We start from the raw sequence: 13,337 nt of genomic DNA, 5'->3' as shown, positions 1-13,337 counted from the left end.
AGCCTACCATCCTTTTTTCTGGACCCACAGTCTGCAGAAGAAGAATCTTTGCACACTTTGGATGTGGTAAGGGCAATCAGTATCTATCTTCAGGCAACTGCACAGATAAGGAAAACTGATTGCTTATTTATTTTGCCGGAAGGCCCTAGGAAGGGTCAGGTGGCATCAAAATCCACTCTCTCATGGTGGATTAGACAGATTATTTCTCAGGCCTATAGTGTTAAAGGGAAGATCCCTCCTTTTCAAGTAAAAGCGCACTCAACTAGGGCTGTAAGTGCTTCTTGGGCAGTGCATCACCAGGCCTCCCTGGCTCAGATCTGTAAGGCTGCAACTTGGTCATCAGTCCACATATTCACCAGATTCTATCAGGTGGATGTCAGAGGGCAAGAGGATATCGCCTTTGGGCGCAGTGTACTGCAGGCTGCAGTTTAGGTCCTCCGGTCCTTGGCGGTCTATATATTATGATCTGTGTCTCCCTCCCCTCAATCTGAGCATTGCTTTGGGACATCCCACTATGTAATGAAGCTCCTGTGTCCCCTGATGTATGATCAAGAAAATAGGATTTTTATACACAGCTTACCTGTAAAATCCTTTTCTTGAGAGTACATCACGGGACACAGGGCTCCCACCCCTCTTGGGTTTTACGTGGTTTCCTATTGCTTTGCTACAAAACTGAGGTGCCTCCCATATGGGAGGGGTAATATAGGGGAGGAATTCTCCTTAATTGGGGGTTAACCAGTGTCCAATCACCAGAGGTGCCTATATAACCCACTATGTAATGAAGCTCCTGTGTCCCGTGATGTACTCTCAAGAAAAGGATTTTACAGGTAAGCTGTATATAAAAATTCTATTTTTTATGTTGTTGGCGTTGACCTGTTTTTTTTCACTTGTTTCCCAAGATGACCATCTTGGCGTTTGTCAAGAGGGTGAGAGTGCCCAAAGAAAGTGCCTACGGCCAAATCACCCTGAAAGTGCCCGATCTTGTCTGATCTTGGAGGTTAAGCATTGTCGGGCCTGATTAGTAACTGGATGGGAGACCGACTGGGAATACCAGGTGCCGTAGGCTTCTTTTTATGCTGTTGGCGTTGACATTTTTTTTTTTCCGCTTGTTTCCCAAGGTGACAATCTTGGCATTTGTCAAGAGGGCTGAGAGAGCCCGAAGAAATCTCCTACGGCCACATCACCCTGAAAGCGCCCGATCTCATCTGATCTCGGAGGCTAAGCAGGGTCCGGTCTGGATAGTACCTAATTACAGGTGCCGTAGGAATCTTTTTATATTGTTGGCTTTGACCTGTTTTTTTTTCGCTTGTTTCCCAAGGTGACCATTTTAGCATCTGTCAAGAGTTTTGAGTATGTCCCGAAGCATTCGCCTAAGGCCACATCACCCTGAAAGCGCCCGATCTCAGAGGCTAAGCAGGGTCAGGGTCAGGGTCAGATGGGAGAATGCCAGGGTCTATGTTGTTGGCGTTGACCTGTTTTTTTTTCACTTTTTTCCCAAGATGACCATCTTGGCATTTGTCAAGAGGGTTGAGAGTGTCTGAATAGAACACCTATGGCCACATCACCCTGAAAGCGCACAATCTCATCTGATCTCAGAGGCCTAGCAGTGTACGGCCTGGTTAATACCTGTATGGGAGACCATCTGTGAATACCAGGTGCCGTAGGCTTCTTTTTATGTTGTTGGTGTTGACCTGTTTATTTTCGCTTGTTTCCCAAGGTGACCATCTTGGCTTTTAAAAAGAGGGTCGAGAGTGCCTAAAGAGATCACCTACGGCCCCATCACCCTGAAAACACCCGATCTTGTCTGATCTCGGAGGCTAAGCCGTGTTGGGCCTGGTTAATACCAGGATAGGAGAACGTCTGGGAATAACAGGTGCCGTATGCTTCTTTTTATGTTATTGACCTTGACCTGTTTTTTTTTTTCACTTGTTTCCCAAGGTGACCATCTTGGCATTTGTCAAGAGGGTTGAGAGTGCCCGAAGAGATCACCTACGGCCCCATCACCCTGAAAGCGTCCAATCTCGTCTGATCTCGGAGGCTAAACAGTGTCAGGCCTGGTTAGTACCTGGATGGGAGACCGCCTGGGAATACCAGGTGCCATAGGCTTCTTTTTATGTTGTTGGCTTTGACCTGTTTTTTTCGCTTGTTTCTGAAGGCGACCATCTTGGCGTTTGTCAAGAGGGTTGGGCGTGTCTTGAAGAGAATGCTTACGGCCACATCACCCTGAAAGCACCCGATCTCGTCTGATTTCAGAGGCTAAGCAGTGTCAGGCCTGGTTAGTACCTGGATGGGAGACTGCCTGGGAAGACCAGGTGCCATAGAAGGATCTGGCCTGGTTAGTGTCTTGATTGGGAGATCGCCTGGGAATACCGGATGCCGTAGACTTCTTTTTATGTTGTTGGCTTTGACCTGTTTTTTTTAGCTTTTTTCCCAAGGTGAGCATCTTGGCCTTTGTCAAGAGGCTTCAGAGTGCCCAAAGAGAGTGCCTACGGCCAAATCACCCTGAGAGAGCCCAATCTCATCTGATTCTTGGAGGCTAAGCAGCGATGGGCCTGGTTAGTACCTGAACGGGAGACAGCCTGGGAATACCAGGTGCCGTAGGCTTCTCATTATGTTGTCGGCGTTGACCTGTGTTTTTTCCCTTTTTTCCCAAGGTGACCATCTTGCCATTTGTCAAGAGGGTTGAGAGTGCACAAAGAAACTGCCTACGGCCACAACACCCTTAAAGCACCCAATCTCGTCTGGTCTCAGAGGCTAAGCAGGGTTGGGCCTGGTTTGTACCTGGATGGGAGACCGCCTGGGTTTTCCAGATGCCGCAGGCTTCTTTTTATGTTGTTGGTGTTGACCTGTTTTTTTTCGCTTGTTTCCCAAAGTGATCATCTTGGCATTTGTCAAGAGGGTAGAGAGTGCTTAAAGAGATCGCTTACAGCAGCATCACCCTGAAAGCACCCTATCTCTTCTGATCTCGGAGGCTAAGAAGGGTTGGGCCTAGTTAGTACTTGAATGGGAGATGGCCTTGGAATACCAGGTGCCGTATTCTTCTTTTCATGTTGTTGGCGTTGACCTGTTTTTTTTCGCTTGTTTCCCAGGGTGACTATCTTGGCATTTTTCAAGAGGGATGAGAGTGCCCAAAGAGATTGCCTATGGGCACATCACCCTGAAAGCACCCAATCTCCTCTGATCTCAGAGGCTAGAAAGGGTCGTGCCTTGTTAATACCTGGATGGGAGACCGCCTGGGAATACTAGGTGCTGTAGGCTTCTTTTTATGTTGTTGGCGTTGACTTGATTTTTTGTTTGCTTCCCAAGGTGACCATCTTGGCGTTTGTCAAGAGGGTTGAGCGTGCCTGAAAAAAATCTACTATGGCTGCATCACCCTGAAGGAGCCCAATCTCATTTGATCTCAGAGGCTAAGCAGGGTTGGGACCTGGTTAGTACCTGGATGGGAGACCGCCTGGGATTTCTCAATGCCATAGGCTTTTTTTTTAAGTTGTTGCTTGATTCCCAAGGTGACCATCTTGGCGTTTGTCAAGAGGGTTGAAAGTGCCTGAAGGGATTGCCTACGGGCACATCACCCTGAAAGCACCCGATCTCATTTGATGTTGGAGGCTAAGAAGAGTCAGGCCTTGTTAGTACGCGGCTGGGAGACCGCCTGGGAATACCAGGTGTCGTAGGCTTCTTTTTATGTTGTTGGCGTTGACCTGTTTTTTTTAGCTTGTTTCCCAAGGTCACCATCTTGGTGTTTGTCAAGAGGGTTGAGAGTGCCTGAAGAGATTGCCTATGGCCACATCACTCTGAAAGCACCCAATCTTGTCTGATCTTGGAGGCTAAGAATAGTCAGGCCTGGTTAGTACCTGGATGGGAGACCACCTGGGAATACCAGTTATTGTAGGCTTCTTTTTATGTTGTTGGCGTTGATTCGTTTGTTTTTTTCCGCTTGTTTCCCAAGGTGACCATCTTGGCATTTGTCAAGAGGGTTGAGAGTGCCCAAAGAGATCGCTTACAGCAGCATCACCCTGAAAAAGCCCTAGCTCTTCTTATCTCTGAGGCTAAGAAGGGTTGGGCCTAGTTAGTACCTGGATGGGAGATGGCGTTGGAATACCAGGTGCCGTATTCTTCTTTTTATGTTGTTGACATTGACCTGTCTTTTTTCGCTTGTATCTCAAGGTGACTATCTTGGCATTTGTCAAGAGGGTTGAGAGTGCCCAAAGAGATTGCATATGGGCACATAACCCTGAAAGCGCCCGATCTCCTCTGATCTCAGAGGCTAAACAGGGTTGGGCCTTGCTAGTACCTGGATTGGAGACAACCTGGGAATACTAGGTGCTGTAGGCTTCTTTTTATGTTGTTGGCGTTGACTTGTTTTTGTTTTGTTTGTTTACCAAGGTGACCATCTTGGTGTTTGTCAAGAGGGTTGAGAGTGCCTGAAGAGCTTGCCTATGGCCACATAACCCTGAAAGCACCAGATCTCGTCTGATCTCAGAGACTAAACAGGGTCGGGCCTTGTTAATACCTGGATGAGAGACCACCTGGGAATACTAGGTGCTGTAGACTTCTTTTTATGTTGTTGGTGTTGACTTGTTTTTTTTTTTGTTTCTTTCCCAAGGTGACCATCTTGGCGTTTGTCAAGAGAGTTGAGAGTGCCTGAAGTTATTGGCTACGGCCACATCCCCCTGAATCTGTTCCATCTCGTCTGATCTTGGAGGCTAAGCAGGGTCGGGCCTGGTTAATGCCTGGATGGCAGACCGCCTGGGAATACCAGGTGTCGTAGGCTTCTTTTTTTTTTCAAATATAATTTTTTCTCCAAACAGGGGAAGACGGTCCCCCGAGTACATAATGCAACAGAGAAATACAGAGCAAAAAGCAGCTGAACAATACTTGATACAGGTATATTCGCAACTGTGAGTCTGCCTTCCATCAATCATAATGATTCAAGGCACGGATAAAGTACTGTACCAAGATCCAGGGTCACACAAACCCCAGGTCCCTCCGGCATAATCCATCCAGAGGGGGGGGTGGGGCCGTCATTCCCAATTTTCCACTTTTTCCAAAAGAGAGAGTGGGTGGAGGGGGTGAGAGATAGGGGAGGAAGGCAGAAAAGAGAAGGGGTGAAAGATCAGGAAAGGAGAAGAGGGGACGAGACACAATGGCAGCCACTGTCCAAGGGGCCAGTCAAGGAAAGCTCAGAGCATTAAGGTGATAGCAGGCGACATCCTTCCAGCGAGAATATAAAGGTATTCCAGATGTCCCAGGTTTGTTTAAAAAATTCTTGTTTACCTTGTGATGTGAGGATCAAGTCCTCCATTTTTTTTAATGTCCTCTATTTTCCTAAGCCAGTGAGTAATGAAAGGGGGGGAACATTTTTTCCAATAGAGAGGGATGCAGGATTTCGCCACATTTATCACATGCCGTAAAATTTATTTTTTTGTACTTCTTAATGGGAATCTGTCAATGGTGCAAGAGAAAGAATGCAGCCTCTTCCGGGATGGAGAAGTCTGTGAATTTTTGTGTTATGCATCGGATCTCTGTCCAGAAGTCCACCAAGCTGGGGCAGGACCAAAAAATGTGGATCAACGTGCCCTCTTCTTCTCCACACCTCCAGCATATGTTCGAGGAAGAGGGGAATTATTTATGCAGCTTTGATGGTGTCAAATACCACCTGGTGAGAAGTTTAAAATTTGTCTCCTGTATCTTCGTGCACAGCGAGGTTTTGAGAGCCAAAGTGATAATGCGTTGTCTCTGTGCTGGGGAAAACGAGCAATTAAGGTCCTTTTCCCAGTTGGACAGGCAGGTTAAGTGTGGGTGATCTGTTTGAGAGAGAATGTGGACCAAAGGGCCTTCGCTCCTGCATAGAGCCTCAAACTCCGTCTGAGGGCGTGCGAAAGTTTGAGTATTGGGGATGGAATGGAAAAAATGATGTTGTTGCGCCGCTCTCCAAAAAGGCATTTGGAAAAGCCCAGTAAGGGGTAAATCCTCCAGGGGGGTCCAGAGTCAAACTGGAGGGAAGCAGTGTCTCGCACCAATAGGCTCAATAAATAAGTCATCCAGGGTGTCCCCGAAAGCTGCAGAAGGCAATCTCGGCAAAGAGTAGGTGGGGGCCAGAGGGGGGGACGAGGGGCGCAACCAGGGAGAGGGGACACATATGCGGGAATGTCAAGCCCTTCCAGTACAGCGCACTAGGTATCACTCAGACCCCCCAAAGTGCAACTCCCCCCTCTAAGGTCAAGACTCCAGAAGGGAAGATGAGCCGCCCTGGTCTGTACATGAAAGAACCTGCTGCCAAGGGGTTGGGGCCATCATCCCTTCCTCCAATGGGAGATGCCACCTGTCAAGTGGTGCCCCTCCGACAATGTCGTCGGGGTATATGTGGAGCATCCAGGGGGAGGCAGGGACCACCCAAACAGTGAGGGGTAACGCCTCCAATGGGGACCGGTGTCAGACAGGAGGATAGCGGTGTCTTGTACAAGTTGGTTAATTAGACAAGTCATCCAGTATGTTCCTGTGAGCAGCGGAAGGAAAGGTCGGTAAGGATTATGAATGGGGGGGGCCAGGGAGTGCATAAAACTGCCACCAGATGACCGGGGCCGAGAGGGCAAGGGGATGAAAGTCGGATCTGGTAGGTGGGGGGGGGGTGAGGAGTCTCACTCATATTACTCACGTTGGCCATCCCTTGAAGCTGAGCTCTCTGCATACCCAGGATGTTCTTCTGTATAATCTAGCCTATCTGTATACATTAGCCTGTCTTTTGTACACATTAGCCTCTCTGTATCAACTAGCCGGTCTTCTGTATACACTAGTCCGTCCCTAGCTTGTCTTTTATACACATAGTCTCTCGGTATACCCCGCCTTTCTGTATACATCTTTATACCCTAGCCTCTATGTATAATCTTGCCTCTCATTATACCCCAGCCTGTATTCTGTTTACCCAATTTTGTCTTTTATATAAACTAGCCTGTCTACTGTATAACGTAGCTTCTCATTATACCCCGGCCTCACTGTCAGCTTGTCTCTGTACACTAGCCTCTCTGTTTTCCCTAGTCTCTCTGTTTAAAATAGCCTCTCTGTATACACTAGTCTGTCTGTATACTTTAGCAAGTCTGCACACACTAGCCTCTTTGTGTAAAACAGCCTCTCCCTCAGTATAACCTCGCCTCCATCTCTGCATATCCAGTACGTTCTTCTGTATAATCTAGCCTGTCTTTTGTACACATTAGCCTCTCTGTATAAACTAGCTGGTCTTCTGTATACACTATTCCGTCTGTATACACTAGCAAGTCTGTGTAACCCGGTCTCTCTCTCCCTAGAAAACACCAACCCTGACCCTGACAGAGGAGGAGGGTTTAATAGTCCCTCAGACTCCTCCCACAAATACGGGCTGGCCTGCGGCCAGCCTTCCCACTTGTAATTGGAGTCTTCAAGTGGGAAATGCGATATTACTTAACCACTTCCCACCCGGCCAATGCACATATACGGCCGGGTGGGAGCCGTCTACTTCTGATAGGACGTTCAGGAATGTCAATCAGGGCTCTGTGATTGGCCCTCCTGATCACATGACGGCCGTGTCCAATCACGGCCGTCATGTGATGTAAACAAACAGCCGGTTGCTAGGCAATCGGCTCCTCCTCTCCTCACACAGAAGTCATCGCTGAGGAGAGGAGAGTAGATTGCTGCAGCCGGTGTCTTGTGAAATAGGGTCCTCCATCAGATGCTGTCCCCTGCGTACTGCGCATGCGCAGTACACAGGAGCACAGATTCCGAAAATTGCCGAGGACGAACGGCGCCTGCGCCGTGAGTCCAGGTTCTATCCCCACTATCCAAGTGGACATAGAGTTAGAATAAAAAAGAGCCGAGCGCAGCGAGGCCGAGCCTGAAGCGTGGCGAGCGAAGCTCGCCCGCGAGGGGCCCTCTAAAATTCTAAACCCTATGTCCGCTTGGATAGTGGGGCTACCTCCTCCACTCACGGCGCAGGCGCCGTTCAGCTTCGGAGATTTTCCGAAGCTCCGTCTGCTCCGTACTGCGCATGCGCAGTACGGAACGGACACATATCGATGGCCGGACTCTATTAGGCAGAACACCGGCTGATGATCAGTGAGTATGAGCTGTTTTTTACAGCTTTTTACTCACTGATCTTCAGTCTAGTGTAAACACACAACACACCACACAGTGTAAACACAGTCCCCACATATGTCCCCATAACACACATGTCCCCAAAACATACATGTCCCCAAAAAATAAAAACACATGTCCCTAATAATAAAAACATGTCCCCCACATATGTCCCACTAAAATCACTTGTCCCAATGATTATGTGCACACATATGTACGTGATCACCTGCACACATATGTACATGATCATTTGCGTACATATGTCCGTGATCACACAAACCAATTATTATACACTTAACGGATTTTTTTTTACCAAAAACATGTAGCAGAATACATTTTGGCTTAAATTTATGACAAAATTTGATTTTATTGGATTTCTTTTAAAATAGAAAAACGAAAATATTGTTTTTTTTCCAAATTTCCGCTTTTTTGCGCTTATATCGCAAAAAATAAAAAACGGAGTCGTGAATAAATACCACCAAAATAAATCTCTATTTGTGCGAACAAAATGATAAAAACTTCAATTTGGGTACAGTGTAGCATGACCGCACAATTGTCACTGAAAGCGCTAGAGCGATGAAAGCTGAAAATTGGGCTGGGAAGGAAGGGGGCGAAAGTGCCCTGTATTGTAGTGGTTAAGAACCAAGGCCTGAGGTGTGCCATGGCCTGGATGGTCAGTATGCTTGAAAAGAGGGCAAAAAGACACAAGTATAGGTAGAAAAGGAAAGGTAAAGATCCCATCCATAAAATGACATATGCCCAAACGCCAACTGTAAGTTACCGCTGTGAGAGTAGAATCCACCGACTCTTGACCTGAAGATGAGAAGGAACCCCCTAAGAGTCTGCAAGCTACGCAAACCCAAATTAATGTCCCGTGAAGGATAGGATGAGCCTGATGCCCAAGGTAACCCAGACATGAGAATGAACTTCTTGTGAATGAGAGGATACGTGGGGAAAAGGGAGCAAGGGCTGACCCGAAGAACCCTACAAGAAGATGGCTGAGCAGACTGAAAAAACCCAACACAAGACTGCCTGGGGTATACAGTGAGGCTATTATAATTGGAATGAGGCTGGGGTAATAAGATTGGCTTGGGTATACGGCGAGGTAGACCCTAGAAAAGAAACAGAAATCAGAAAAGTCAAACAAGGTAATACAGATAGGCTAATGTTATTCCCCTGAGCCTGGTATATACAGAAGAATGGCTAGTGTATACAGAGAGGCTAGTGTGTACAGATGACAAGCTATTGTTTACAGATAGGCTTGTGTATACAGAAGAGAGTCTTGGGAATTCAGTGAGGCTAGTGTATGCAGAGAGGCTGGGACACCGAGACTATTGTAAAAAGAAGGCAGGCTAGTGTATATAGGTTACGGGCACGTGTATACAGAAGACAGAGAGGCTAGTCTATATAGAGGGACTGGTGTACACAGAAAGATTAATGTATACAGAAAGGCTAGCGTGTACAGAAGACATGACTTTATTTTTTGCTAATGCAACTACATCTAAATCATGTAAAGAGTTACAGTGCTTTTTTCATATTTGGTGCTGTTAAAAGGTCAGTAGTGTGTTGTCAGTGGTGATATCAATGTGACAGTTAATGTAGAGAACTACATATATAAAAAATAGAGCAAAAGAGGGCTAAGTTTATTTTGTTAAGTCATTGACTGATAGACGTTAAGTAATTGGCCGTTATTGGTTTGGCAGTACATGGTTTATTTTGATGTAAGATAGTTTTATTCTCTACCTATAGCCGAGTTTTAGACGACTTTATTATTAGCATTAGTCGCATTAATCATATTTATTATGCAGAGTGTAAGTATTGTAGTGAGACGATATTGCTTTTGAAAGATTTGTATTATTATACATAGCATTGTTAGTAGACCAATAGGACAATTTACATGGCTTAATATTGCAGAGCGTAATTTAACAGGAAAGAAATCCAAAGCGTTAGTTGCAGTAGCTTCATAAAACTGAGAAATCGTTGCATTACTCTAAATGTAAAAGTTGTTCCGGTAGCACTGAGAAGACTGATATTAGATGAGTGATCTACCCATTCCGTTTACTATTGCAGAGAGATACCGGTTAAATCTTAATATCTTAATATTTATTGCTGCGTGTAAGGTAGAAATAAGATGGTTTTGTGTGAGTTGGTTTACCAGGATATAGAGATCGTAATCTGGTTATTCTAATAATAAATATAGCAAAATAACACAGATTAATATTGAGACAGTATATACAAGTCGAGTTTAAGTGGAAATACACGAAATGACAGCAACGACGTGTGTAGGTTTTTATCAATCGGGTTCATTACGTGTCTTTAATAATGTAGTAAATATACCCCAAATACAGTATAAGGATAAGAAAGGAAAATAACTGGCAGAGGATGACATGGCAAAAAGACAAACTGCATTAGAAATGTGAATGTGAATTAGAGATGAAATGTCAATCCCCATTGGTAACCATTAATAAAGTTAACACGGCTACGTACAGCAAAGTTTGAGCTAAGCAGCTAAATATTCCTTTATATTGCAGAGCTTAAGTATTGCAGTTGAAAAGAGATCGGAAGCGTTTTTTGCAGTAGCTTCAAAATGACTGAGAAATTGAGAGCAATTGAACTGTTCACATCGGTAGCATTGCATTACTCTTAATATGTGAAGCGTGTAAAGAAGCAAAAGATGGTTTTGTATTATCCTAAAAGTAGCAGTATACGTAATAAAGGTGGATTTAGACATAGCAAACCCTATAATCTAATTTAGCAAAATTAGAAAGGATAATATTGAGACAGTATAAACAGGTCGAGTTTAAGTGGAAATACACAAAAGCTTACCTTTACATTGTTCAATAGAGCCTTGCAAAGTAATACCAAGTTAGAATATCGGACTAGCAATTAGATGAGATGATTGCTGTAATCATAAAATATCAGCAACTTGTCTTTAAGGATGAGAAAGTATAATAACCGGAAAAGTATGAAATTTTAAAGAGACAAATTGTATTAGAGATGTGAGATAGACATGAAATGTCAATCCCCATTGGTTACTTACATGAAACCATTAATACAGTTAACGCGGCTACATACAGCAAAGTGTGAGCTAAGCAGCTAAAGGGTATACATTATTTAAGAGTAAATTAACGTAGCTTGTAAATTCCAACGTGTAAATCGTGCCATTAATTTTGTTACGCACGAAGGCGGCTTACACTGACTTTTCTCCGTTTCCACTGGTTATCCGCATAATGTATCAGTAACCCTGAAAATTAATAGTGATAGACAGTTTACAATAGGATGTATGCTTGATGTGAATGTAAAATAGTTGCATTATGTGTTATTAATGTAATCAAACTTTATTGCTATCCTTTGATACTGCAACCACTTTCTCGCATTTTGCTGCTTTTAAAAAATGTGTTGCCAGTGTTATGTGTTACAAATGGTTATCAGTGTGACAGTTGAAGTAATATACAAAATAGAGTCAGAAAGAGAATCCTATTGCATAGAGGTAGAGAGATGGTTGCATTATTCTTAATGTGCCGGCTTTAAAAGGTTTTAAAAAGATGGTTTTGTGTGAATTTTGCTTTAACGTAAAATTAGCTGTAGACATTATATCTATGGTTACGTTTACAATGATTTAGAGATAGTAATCTCTATAATATAATAATAATAAGTATATTGAGGCAGTAAATATAAATACAGATAAAGTGAATACACAAAAGGGATCAAGAGATTGTTGCAAAGTAATATCCTCATTAAGGCCGATTGTCGGAATAGCAACATAACACGAAATATGAGCACGGCTAAAATACAGAAAAACAGTACATTATTTAGGAGTACAGTAGAATATAGTATAAATTATTTAAGATTAAATTGACTTAGCCTGAAAATATCTAAGTTTAAATCGTTGAGTAAATCGTTGAGTAAATCGTAAATTTATCAGCTAAGTTAACTCTGAGATTATGATTAATTTGACAATTCCATTACGCGGTCCATTTCCACTGGTATAATCATAATGTAATATCAGTAATTGCTATCAGTAAATGTTAAAATTTTAGACAGTTTACATTAGGATGTGGAATTGATATGGATTTAAAAGCGGTACATTAATTTTCTGAAGCATATGGCAGAAAGACGGCTTACACTGCTTTTCTCACATTTTGCTGCGGTAAAAAGAAATGTTTTGTCACTGTGTTTTAACTGTGCAATGATCCTAGTGCAGAGAGATACTCAGTTAATGTCAGAGATACTCGGTTAATGTCAGAAAAGCAATAAAACTTTTTACATCGTTAGCGAGCGATAGTTACATTACTCATAATATGTGCAGCATGTCTGGTAGCAAATGGATGGTTTTGTGAACATTTTGCATTACCGTACAATTAGCGGTAGACCTCATCGAAGTGAATAGATTTAACTGGTTTTGAGATAGTACTCTCTATTTCTAATAATAAATAAAGCAAAATAAGTCAGGATGGTGTGTCATCAGTGGTGATATCAAAGTGACAGTTGATGTGGAGAATTACAAATATGCAAAATAGAGCAAAAGAGTGCAAAGTTTATTTTGTTAAGTCATTGACTGATAAGTAATTTTTTAAGTTATTGGCCGTTATTGTTTTGGCAGTACATGGTTTATTTTGATGTATGATAGTTTTATTGCATGCTTGATGTGGGTGATTAAAATCGTGTAATCTATATTTAGCATAAGAATGAAAAGGCATAACATGGCAATGAGACAAACTCCATTAGAGATGCGAACTAGATGAAATGATGAAATGTGTCTGTATATCCAAGATTGTCTATTGTTATCACTTAGCCTACCCTCTAAATTCACTAGCCTCTCTATACACACGAGCATGTTTTCTGTTTCTGTATACATTACTCTGTCTTCTTTACACCCTGGCCTGTCTTCTATATACACTCTGTTATACACTAGTTTCTCTGTATACACTAGCCGGTCTTCTGCATACAAAAGCCTGTCTTCGGTATACACTAGCCTATTTTCTGAATACACTAGCCCGTCTTCTGTATGCCCTAGCCTGTCTTCTGTATACATTAGTCTCTCTGTATAAACTAGCATCTCTCTATACCCCAAACTGTCCTCTGTAAACACTTGTCTCTCTTTATAGCCTGTCTAGCCTTTCATCTGTACACACTAGCTTCTCTGTATACACTAAACAGGCTTCTATATAAAATAGCTTCACTGTATGCACTAGCCTCTCTGTATAATCTAGCCTTTATTCTGTATTCACTAG

The 13,337-nt window shown here is 43.5% G+C and overlaps 7 pseudogenes; all 7 read left to right on the top strand.

Annotated features, from left to right (window-relative positions):
* Positions 1-947: 947 nt before the first annotated feature.
* On the top strand, positions 948-1,066 carry LOC144000097 (5S ribosomal RNA; annotated as a pseudogene).
* A 921-nt stretch (positions 1,067-1,987) lies between these two features.
* On the top strand, positions 1,988-2,106 carry LOC143998652 (5S ribosomal RNA; annotated as a pseudogene).
* Positions 2,107-2,205: 99 nt separating this feature from the next.
* LOC143999048 (5S ribosomal RNA) lies at positions 2,206-2,324 on the top strand (annotated as a pseudogene).
* A 160-nt stretch (positions 2,325-2,484) lies between these two features.
* LOC143998894 (5S ribosomal RNA) lies at positions 2,485-2,604 on the top strand (annotated as a pseudogene).
* Positions 2,605-3,773: 1,169 nt separating this feature from the next.
* On the top strand, positions 3,774-3,892 carry LOC143998868 (5S ribosomal RNA; annotated as a pseudogene).
* A 321-nt stretch (positions 3,893-4,213) lies between these two features.
* Positions 4,214-4,332, top strand: LOC143998998 (5S ribosomal RNA; annotated as a pseudogene).
* A 100-nt stretch (positions 4,333-4,432) lies between these two features.
* On the top strand, positions 4,433-4,551 carry LOC143999344 (5S ribosomal RNA; annotated as a pseudogene).
* Positions 4,552-13,337: the final 8,786 nt, after the last annotated feature.

The sequence above is a fragment of the Lithobates pipiens genome, unplaced genomic scaffold, assembly GCF_037356315.1.
Source record: "Lithobates pipiens isolate NorthernLeopardFrog02 unplaced genomic scaffold, aLitPip1_a1.2 Scaffold_19, whole genome shotgun sequence".
Classification (NCBI taxonomy): domain Eukaryota; kingdom Metazoa; phylum Chordata; class Amphibia; order Anura; family Ranidae; genus Lithobates; species Lithobates pipiens.
Note: the sequence above shows the minus strand (reverse complement) of the source record. Positions and strands in the feature narration are given on the sequence as shown.